The following is a 9,724-nucleotide window of genomic DNA, read 5'->3' on the forward strand; positions in this document are numbered from 1 at the left end:
TACCAAGAGAAAAGCCAGTCACTGGGAAAGCCGTGGGAGTCTCCACACTCATGTCATAAAGCAAAGTTTTGACCCTCAAGAAAAGAACTAAAAGGACAGACACTGGACTTAGTACGCAGCCGGGCATGTTCTTGTTCCCTTTCCCCCTCTTTGGAGTCTGGCCCCATTGAGATTTGGGAATGTTTACTTAATTTTATTTATTTATTTATCTATCTATTTATTTATTTATTTATGATGGGAAAACAGACTAGGATAAAATATTTCCTTGCTTCTGGAGAGCTATTTTGAGCCGGGCCAGCCGGGGGATGTTCCTGGTGATGGACGCTGGCTGACCCGGGCTGGGCCCCAGGCTTCCGGCCTCTCTCCCTCCCAGGCCCACCAGAGAGCCCTGGCAGCAGCACAGCCTCTGGGAGCCTAGGTTCCAACCCCAGCCTCGTGACTCATCCCAGGGTAGGCCTGAGGATACCCTTAGTGCTCCTAGACCTTGTCTCGGAAAGGGGAGACCGAGGCCTGTGCTGCCCCCTCCTGGGGATTTTGACAGGGACACCCCGCTCATGGCTATGAATGTGCTGTAGGGATAAGGAAGACCAGGACAGGACCGCCATACAGCTGGTCCTGCTCAAGATCCCAGAAGTGGAAGGGACCTCACTGGGGGCTCACCAGACCCCCGCCAGCCTCCACACTTCTGGCTGGGCCCCCTTCCTGTCCATCTTCACTCAGGGGCCACGCTGTATGTCTGGAGAGCCAACCTGATTTGGCCCTAAACTTGTCTAATCCTCTACCAGCTCCCATGGCTCCCAGACGGAAGTCCCACTGCATGTGAGGGCTGCAGGCCCCATCCGCGCCGGACACCCTCCGCCGCCCACTGCAGCCTCCTCCTCCCGTGCTCGAAAGCCAGGCTGGCCTCTGTGCCCTCTTCTGGCTGCTGACCCGTCACTCAAGACGTTCACATGCTTCGTTCTATTTCATCCTCTCAATGACCTTCCAGGCAAATGGACCTTCCAGGGCCAAGGGGTCGGCGGAAGTGATGTTTGTGAATGTGCCCGCCACACAATAGGACCTTAATAAGTGTTGGGTTTCTTCCTTCCTTGTGAACACACACCCTCTTTTCTTTACAAACCCCTCCACGGCCTTCACATAAATCTCACTCCAGCGGCGGCTGCTGTGGGGCGGGTGGGTGTGGAATGGGGGCAGGAAAGGGCGGCGGCAGGGGCCAGGGCTCTGGGAGGGACGCTGCGAGGAGCCTTCCCTCTGATGCATCCCAGCCTTCACAGGGAGCTGGAAAGCTGTCTAACAAGCTCCCGGCTTCCCCAGTGCAGACGGGGCTCTGTCTCCTACAAAAGGCTGGAAGAGGGTCTTTGTGAGGCCATCCCAGCAGGAGGGAGAAGAAACTTGAGAATTCTTGATCCTGAAGGTGAAGCAGGAGCAGACTGAGTGGAGAATGGCCCAGAAGGAAGGACTTACTCCCAAGGAGGAGCTATGGGAACCTTTGAAGAGCTCGAGGACTGGGAGTGCTGGGAAGAGGGAAAGGGGGGCATTAGCTTTCAGAAGACTAGACCGGGAAACCCTTAGGTCTCCTCCAGGCTCTTGCGCTTAAAATGTGGTCTAGGGCCAGCGGCATCAACAGATGATGGAAGCGCATTCGAAATGCAGGCTCTCAGACCCTGCCCCAGAGCTGCCGAATCAGAATCTGACTCTTACCAAGATCCCCGTGATTCATAAGCCTGTGCAAGTCTGATAAATAAAGAAATAATAAAAAAGAAAGGGAGGTTCCACGAGGAGATTCCCATAGCAAGTGGGCGGCAATGCTAACCCTGCAGCTGAACCCCCGAGCCCCAGCCGGTATCCCAGGATTAAGGCCACCTCCTCTTGGGCCCCCATGCAGGAGGCCATCTTCTCTTCCTGGGTGCATTCAAAAGGGAAAGGACTGAAACTGGAGTGGAAGAGCCCTGGTTGAGGAGACAGGGGGCCTGGAGTCTGGTCCCAGCTCTGCAACCAGTTCAAGGTATGATCTGCGCTGCTGGGGCCTCCATGGTTCTCTGAGTTGAGCTGAAGGCAATGCAATCAGGTAGTACATTTATTTTCTCACAGGTGCCTGGTGAGGCAGGCAGACCAAGAAATCTCATCCCTATTCTACAGATGGGGAAACTGAGGCCTGCTAGGTAGTGGCTTTCCTGAGGCTGCCAGCTCTGGCTGCCTTACACTCCCACCCAGGCGACGCTGAAGTGTGCCCCACGACCAGGCTGTCCTCTGCAATGGTTCTTTCAGCTCCTGTCAGTTACCAGGGCCCCTGGCTCGGCTGACAGCCAGCGTGTCTGCTGCTGCTGCTGCTTGGATGCCCACATTCCTGGGCTGTGACGGGGAGCACACCCAGAGCCCCGGCGAGGGGCACCCGGAGGGGTTCCACTTGGCTGCAAGCCCTGGGGCCTGGCTGTCTGGGGAGTGTCGGGACTCAAAGAAGTTTCTCTCCTTCTCACTGACAGGGAGGCCAGGGATGTCTCTAGAGGTCGACATGGCAGGAGCTGGGTAGGGTGCAGGCCCAGCCTGGCCCCAAGGCAAGGCCTACCCCTGTAAACGCAGGGCGGCAGTGTGAGCACAGTCAGTAGCTGATTGGGGAGAAATGTTTGATCATCAAGATGGAAAGACCTCGGGCTGGAAGGCCAGACTTGGCTGGAGTTTGGTTCAGGCTTTGACATCTTCTAGTTGGGTGCCTGGCGGCATGGCGCCCGTCATCTCTGACCCTCAGTTTCCTCACCAGTAAAGTCCTCGACACAGCCTGGTGCTACATGCTAAGCCTGCAGTGTGAGCCTTACAAGCCTAGAGATACTCACAGCTCAGCCTCTGGGGGCATTGCATTTTAAAGATTTTATTTATTTATTTGTCAGAGAGAGAGCGCGAGTGAGCGAGCGCACAGGCAGGCAGAGGGGCGACAGAGGCAGAGGGAGAAGTAGGCTCCCGGCTGAGCAAAGAGCCTGATGCGGGACTCGATCCCAGGACGCTGGGATCATGACCTGAGCCTAAGGCAGCCGCTTAACCAACTGAGCCACCCAGGCGTCCTGGCATTGTATTTTTAAAAATCCGCTCCCAGAGCACCTGGGTGGCTTGGTTAACTAAGCTGTTTTACTAAGCCACGGACTCTTGATTTCCACTCAGGTACTGATCTCAGGGTCAAGAGATAAAGAGAGCTACATCAGGCTTTCTGCTAGGCGTGGAGGGTGCTTAAGAGTCTCTCTTTCCCTCTCTCCCTCTGCCCCATTCCCCTTCCCCGCCTCTCGAGCTCACTTTCTCTGTTAAAGAAAAAAAAACAAAAACAAAAACGGCGCTCCTAAACAGATAAAGCCTTTAGAATAACCTAAATAATTATATTATTAAGTAATAATAAATAATCTAAAATAAGTCATTCTTGGGCACCTGAGTGGCTCAGTCATTAAGCATCTGCCTTTGGCTCAGGCCATGATCCCAGGGTCCTGGGATCCAGCCCCATGTTGGGCTCCAAGCTCAGTGGGAAGCCTGCTTCTCCCTCTCCCACTCCCTGTTTCTGTTCCCTCTCTCACTGTCTCTCTCTGTCAAATAAAGAATTAAAGTCTTTTAAAAAAATAAAATATAATAAAATAAAATAAGTCACTTGTTTACTTGATTCCTGCAAAGAGAAAACGAATCTAAAGACGGTGCGAGGCTCTCAGGATCCACTCTTCTGCTCATGTCTATCCTCTGCCTGGTTCGACTTATCTCTCCTCAAACGCTGTGAAAACTTCAACCCCAAACTATCCACCTTTCTTCCTCCCTCGCCCCCAGTCCTTTATTACGTGGATCAACTTGGCCTCTTATCCAGCAATAGGGAAAATAAAGTGGGAAACTGCAGGGTCCCTCCCCGGGCTCCCGTTGGCAGGATGGGGACCCTGCACATCCCAATTACTATTTCTTTGTTATTAGTATTCTTTAAAGCTGCGGCAGGCCAAACAAGACTGACACAGGAATATCAAGGGCTGCCCCTAAACCCTGCCCACTGACAAGTCTCTGCCTTTTCCCTCCAGTTCCTTCCCATCCTTGCCCTGGCAGGGGGGTCTTGCAGCACCAGATAGGGTCTTTTACTTTGGGAATGGAAATGGAGCTGGAATGCAGCCAGCAAAGAGCCAGATCAGAGGGCAGCGGGGAGGGCGAAGGACTCGGTGAAAGAAATGAAGCCTGTTTACTAAGAATACAGGAGGGAGGTTTCACTACTGTCCAAGATGTAGTGAGCTGGAGACTGGCTCTCATCCCCTCTTGCGCTCGTTCTCTCTCTCTCTCTCACTCTCTCTCTCACACACACACACACGATAAACTACAAATCAGAACTTTTCTTGAACTCATCACAGATCTGAGGTCAGAGGACAACAAAGTACTCGGACTCGTCCGGAGGGACAGGCGTCTCCAAGGAGAGATGAAACCAGGGACCAGCTCACCTGAGACAGAGCGAGACATTATACGGCCCCTATACAGGCAGATAAGCAGACAACAGCTATAAGTTTCATAGCTGCTCATGGCCAAGTGTTAGCTAGCATGACATAGCTAGCATCAAGCCCCAGACTCAAGGAGGATTTTAACATATTTCGAGGCTCCTTCCCATGGACCTCTACCAGATACTTCTAAGAAATACTTCAGGAGGCCTGAAAGACTGTGGAAAGCCACCTCCAGGACTATAACAAAATATGACTGTAACAAAAATCAGAAGAGTGGTTTTCTTTTGAGAAGAGAGGAGGAATGTGAACAAGAAAGGTCACACAGACTTGTGCGGCTACTGGAGAGTAGTTACATGAATATTTGATTTTATAGTTATTCTTTAAACTGTGTGTATATGTTTTGTACACTCTTCTGCATGTGTTTCTAAACCAAAAAAATATTGAAGAGTATAGAAATATCTATTCCTACAGTACTAGCCTCCTTCCAGACACTTTAGCCTGCCAACCTCCAGAAAGCCATCGATCTGTCTCCTTCCAGCCACACCACTCCTAGAGGCAATGTTGGTGTCATTTAGGCACAACCTTCATCCACTCTTGCGAACTTTCATGCCTTGCTTCCTAGTGCCACTATTTTTACCACCAGCGCAGACTTCTGGCAATTCTCTCTGGCCCAGATAGCTCTTATCCTGTCAACAACTGTGTCCCAGCCATTACTCCATGAACACTGGATACAGTAGGTAGTAAGACAAGAAATCTTTTCCTCAATGAGCTCACACTACATTCTAGTACAAGAAACACATACGTCAATAAACAAAAGGTGGTTTCAGGTACCAAGTTCAGTGAAATAGGTAAAATAGAGTAATGTGAAATAAGAAGTAGGCTTTTTCCAGGATAATCTGGGAAGACCTCTCTGAGGTGATACTTGAGATGAAACACAACTGATGAAAAGGAAGCAGGTTTGTTTGAAGAGTTGGGAGAAAAGCCTTCTAGGCTAGCTCTTTAGCCTTCTAAGAGTTGGGGGAAAAGCCAGTAAGTGTAAAGGTCCTGAGACAGGAATCAGCTTGCCATCTCCAGGGGCAGAGAGAAGGACACTGTGGCTGAAACATGGTGAATGAAGAGAACGGAGGAAGATGAGGTTGGAGAGGCGGGCAAGGATCAGTCACACCAGGGATGGGACTGGAGTGTTATGATAAGGGCAATGAGAAGCCAGCAGGTGTTTGTTTGATACTTAACCCAGGAGATATTTACAAAATTTAGAACTACTTTTTAGTAGCAGCTGAATTGAGCTATAATTCACAAACCACAAAATTCATATGTCAAGTGCAAAACTAAATTATTTTCACAATCTAATATATATTTACAGTTAGGCAGTCACCTCCACAGTCAATTTTACAACATTTGCACCACACAAAAAGACAGGGAAAGAGAGAGGGAGAGAGAGATAAAGAGAGAAATACCCCCATATCCACGAGTAGTCACTCCTTCCCACTCCTATTCCCAAGCCCTAGACAACCACCAATCTACTTTTTTTTTTTTTTAAAGATTTTATTTATTTGACACACAGAGATCACAAGTAGGCAGAGAGGCAGGCAGAGAGAGAGGGGGAAGCAGGCTCCCTTCTGAGCAGAGAGCCTGATGCGGGGCTCGATCCCAGGACCCTGAGATCATGACCTGAGCTAAAGGCAGAGAGGCCCAAACCACTGAGCCACCCAGGTGCCCCACCAATCTACTTTCATTATGGATTTGCCTATTCTGGACATTTCATATGAATGAAATTATACATCTTTTGTGACTGGTTTCTTTCATTAGTATAATGTTTTATTTGTTTGTTTGGGATTGGGTTTTTTGGCTTTCTTAGTGTGAAAGTTTTTTCTTTATTTCTTTTCTTCTTTTTATTCCCCTTTACTTACTTCCTGTTTGTTCTATTAACAGGAAAGGAATGTTGAAGACCCTGGGCATAAATGTGAATTTGTCTATTTCTCCTTGCAATTCTATCAGTTTTCTCCAATACAGTTAGAAATTCTGTTATTAGGTGCATATGCTTTTAGGATTATGTCCTCTTGATGAATTAACCTCTTTCTCATTAGGAACTGGTGTCCTTTACCAGACAATATTCTTTGCTCCGAAATCTACTTTATCTATTAATATAATCAATCCAAATTTTTTGGTATTCTTTCTTTCTGGGCATATATTTTTCAATCCATTTACTTTTAATCTATTTTTTACTTTAATTTTGAGGTGTGTTTCTTGGAGATAACATATAGATGGGTCTTGATTTTATTTTTAATATAATGATCTATGCCTTTTACATTTAGTGTGATTATCTGGTTAGGTTTAAATCTATCATCTTGCTATTTGATCTATCACTTCTTGTTCCCATGTACACTCACCCAGATTCCCTTTATGACAACATCCTATATAACCACAGTGTGTTGTCAAAACCATCACCTTCATTTTTAAAACTTATTTTCAGTGGGTTCCAAATTCTAGGTTGATAGTTATTTTCAGTATATTAAAGATGCTGCTTCTTTCTCTTGCCTAGAAAGTGTTTCTTGCAAAAGAAACTATTACGATCTTTATTTTTGCTCCTTTGTATTGTGTCTTTTCACCTCTGGTTCTTTTAGGGTTTTCCCTTTTCTCTCTTATCACCGGTTTTGAGCAACTGCCTGTGAGGTGTCTTGGTGTACACTGTCATGCTTCCTGTTCTTGGGAGTTCTTTGAGCTTCTTGCATATGTGAGTTTATAGCTTTTATCAAATTTTGGAAAATGCTGGCCATTATTTTCAGGATTTTTTTTTTTTTTTTTGGCTCCTCCGCCTTTTATTTCCCCAGGATACCAAATTATGCATGTTAGACCACCTGAAGTCGTCTCACAGTTAACAGATGCTCTGCTCATTTTTAAAATGTTTCTTCTTGGGGTGCCTTGGGTGGCTCAGTGGGTTAAAGCCTCTGCCTTCAGCTCACGTCATGATCCCAGGGTCCTGGGATCGAGCCCACATCTGGATCTCTGCTCAGCAAGGAACCTGCTTTCTCCCTCCCTCTCTCTGCCTGCCTCTCTGCCTACTTGTGATCTGTCAAATAAATAAAATCTTTAAATAAAATAAAATGTTTCTTCTTTCTGTTTCATTTGTATTATTTCTATTACTGTCATCAAGTACACTTCTGAAATGTCTAATCTGCTGTTAACCCCTTTTACTCTACATACGTATGTATACAATACATATACAGATATTGAAATTTTTCATCTCTAGAAGTTTGATTTGATTTTTTTATGTCTTCTGCGTCTCCATTTAACATTTGAACACATATATGCTGTTAGAACTTTTTAATGTCTTTGTCTGCTTATTTCTACATCTGTGGTGGTCCCGGGTCTGTTTTGATTGCTTGATTTTTCTCATTGTAGGTTGTATTTTCCTGCTTCTTTGCATTTCTGATCATTTTTATTGATGCTAGTAATAGTGAACATTACCTTGTGGAGTGCTGGATAGTTTTGTATTTCTATAAATATTTCATGAATTTTGTCCCGAGATGCGGTTATAGTCATTGGAAATAATTTGACCCTTTAGGGTATTTCTTTTAAGATGTGTGAGGTTTAAGATTAGAGCAGCATTTAGTCTAGGGCCTGCTACTCCTCCCTACTGAGGTGAGACTTTTCCGAGTGCTCTACCTGAAGCCTTGGGAAATACAAAGTTTTGCAGACTGGTTGGTCAATATTACTCCCGGCCCTGTGTGAGTGTCCCCTAGTGTTTCCTCTAATCTGTCCAGGTTGTTCTGTCCCTACTCCTGAATAGTTTCTTCACATGCATATACACATCAGTACTCTGGTGAATGCTCGAGTCCTCTGCAGATCTGAGGAGGGCTCTCTCTGTGATGCTCTCCCTTTTCCAGTACGTTGTCCTGCACATTTGATCTACCTTAGTCTCTCTGGGCTCTTAGTTCAGTATTCCTCAACTCAGGGAGTCCATCAGGCTCTGCCTGGGTTCTCCTCCCAAGTGCTGGGGCCTGGAAAGTCTCTTGTGCGTTTGTTTCCTATCTCTCAAGAATCACTGTCCTTTGAGGCTTGATGTTCGGTGTCTTGAAAACCATTGTTTCATATATTTTGATTGTTGTTTCGAGCAAAAGAGAAAAATCTTGGTTTCTGTTACTCCATATTTCCAGAAATCAGAAGCATGTGGCCTCAAGGGACATACTGAGGCATGTTTGCAGGTTGGAATGATCTAGGAGAGAAAAACATGAAGGGATGATGCCGCAGAGAAAAGGGATAATTGCAGGAGAGAAAACCTTAAGAAACAGGAGGGAAGTAGTTTAGTCCCTGGTAGAGGATATGTGACCTTATTAAGGAACTGGAATACTTTCTCCATTACCACTATGGGAAAATCAGGCATGTGGATCCAGATCTAAGTGGATCAGTAGAAAGAGTGGTTGAAAGAAGTATCTTTTTAAAATATATATATTATTTATTTGAGAGAAAGAGAGAGAGAGAACAAGCAGAGGGAGTGGTAGAGGGAGAGGGAGAAGCAGGCAGGCCCAAGCAGGGAGCCCACGTGGGGCACAATCCCAGGACCCTGGGATCATGACCTGAGCTGAAGGCAGATGCTTAACAGACTGAGCCACCCAGGCATCCCAAAAGAAGTGTCTTAATGGGGTTCCCCCAATAGACCCTGAGATTAGGGTGTCTGTAAGTCACTTAGAAGACGATCCTAGGAAACATTACTGAAGGATTAGAGTAGCCAGGCAAGGAGAGGAAGGCAGCTGATAAAGGCAACATTATTGAGCAAGTTACCACTATAACTTGCTTATATATAGTTACTGGGGCTTAGTGGGGAGAAAGTGTCCCAGAGTTGCCCTGAATTAAGAGGAGAGAGAGTTGGCTTATTTTTACATCCACTCCTACCAATCCTTGGCTGACTGAGCAGCATGAATTTCCCAGTGCTTCAGTGCCTGCATGGCCAGAGAAAGCCCTCAGGCAGAGAGGCCCATTGCTGGCAGAGGGAGCTGGCCAGTCTGTCCTGAAATGGAAAGGCTTAAAGGGGCAAAGAGTGGGGCACTGACAGCATTTCTGCACGTGCTAAGATGGTCGCTGGGATTCCAGCATTTTGAACACAAGAGTCAAGGTCATCATGTAAAGATGGAGATTTGAGGGGAGAGGAAATGTGACTTTCGGTCTGGGTGTCCTACCTGAGACTGCATGGGTCCCATGTGCTATAGCTGTTGATAAGCCTTTTAATACTGGCACACGGGGACAAGTGCATGCACTGTTTTCCCCACAGCATTCCCACAGTGTGG

This window comes from Mustela lutreola, chromosome 1 (assembly GCF_030435805.1).
Source record: "Mustela lutreola isolate mMusLut2 chromosome 1, mMusLut2.pri, whole genome shotgun sequence".
NCBI classification, from domain to species: domain Eukaryota; kingdom Metazoa; phylum Chordata; class Mammalia; order Carnivora; family Mustelidae; genus Mustela; species Mustela lutreola.